Below are 1498 nucleotides of genomic sequence, written 5' to 3' on the forward strand. Positions count from 1 at the left end.
TTTTTTTTCGCAAAATCTTTCATTGGGGATTTTTCTTTTCTAAGTTGTTTATATGTCTGTTCGAGCGTATCAACCCTGAACCCCAACTCTAAGCCTTAACTTTAACCCTATACAAAACCCAAATTCTCGCCCTAAACAATAATCCTAAAACCTTACTCTAACCCTAAACCCTAATTCTAACCCTTAGCCTAAACCCTAATATACACCTTGTTTTGCAATATTTCGCAAAAAAAATCGAGGTTTTTTTTTTCATTTAAAAATTATTTATATGCTTGTTCGACCGTTTCGCATGACTTTATACATTAAAACTTATTAAAACCTCAAAACTTCTTTCAATTCTCTTCGTCGTAATATCTTTTTTTTTTTTATTTTCTGATAGACAGCTTTCACGCAGAAAATGCCAGCTTCCAAATCCTATTTCTGACTAGCTAAAAATTATCAAACTTTAAATTGCTGTAACAGTTTTCTAAAATTTTTCTGAAACAAGTGATAACAAAGTCAGTTTCCGCATGTAAAATTACATCAATATACGAAATTTGAAAAGTTTCATTTAATTTTAAAATTTCAAAAACTGTGTCAGCTACAGAAAACCCACTGTTTTGTTTTTTTTTTTCTGTTTTCGACGTACCAAATTAATATGAGCTTTTCTTTTCATCTCTCCTGTCCCTTTTCTCTTTCCACTCGACCAATATGCCTGTTCTCAAATTCTTCCTTCATGACTTTCGTACCCTTTTAAGCAATCCTTCACTCTCTTCTTCAAGTAATATCCAGCCATACCGCCAAATTTCTTAACTACTATTTAAAATTACCCGCTATCCCATATATACGATGGGGTGCTGAAAATTCCTGGCTTTGGGAAAAAGAAAATGCAGGAGAATCAGTTAATTATGATTTTATTCAAAATATTCCCCTCTCAGATTCACATGCTTATTGCAGCAGTCCTTCTGTTTTATTTTTTAAGCTCTGTAAAAGAACTTGGAAGGTTAACCCTCCAATCAGGCTTTTCACGATATCCTTAAAGCTATGGACTTTTCAGTACCCCTTCGTACCAGTCTCGTTAGCCGTTGTCTTCACCACCACCTCATTCCTCATGGCTTCCGTCTCTATATCCCTCTCACACCCTACATCACAGAATTAATAGCTCGTAATGCATTACCTCTCCTCTCATGTGGAGTATCATCCACTCTACCCTGTCCCAAATATGCATCCCTCTGTCATCTTCCGCATACTTGTGTCCTTTTATCCCCCACGTAACGTCACGCCCAGTTGTTCATCTGCTTCATCAATCATCTCAACCGCTTGCACATGGCCGAATGAAGAGTGCCTCTTGATGCTAGTGTCACGAGGCAAATTATAGAGCACCATGAAGGATATTGGACAGAATATTATCAGTTCTTAACAAGTTAATATTTTATTTTAGTTATGCGCCCTTTTAAAGCCTAGCCAGGCTCATGGGATTGGTTTCCCGGTTTCTATGGCGTATATGTCCCCCCCCCCC

This window comes from Octopus bimaculoides, chromosome 5 (genome assembly GCF_001194135.2).
Source record: "Octopus bimaculoides isolate UCB-OBI-ISO-001 chromosome 5, ASM119413v2, whole genome shotgun sequence".
Lineage (NCBI taxonomy): Eukaryota > Metazoa > Mollusca > Cephalopoda > Octopoda > Octopodidae > Octopus > Octopus bimaculoides.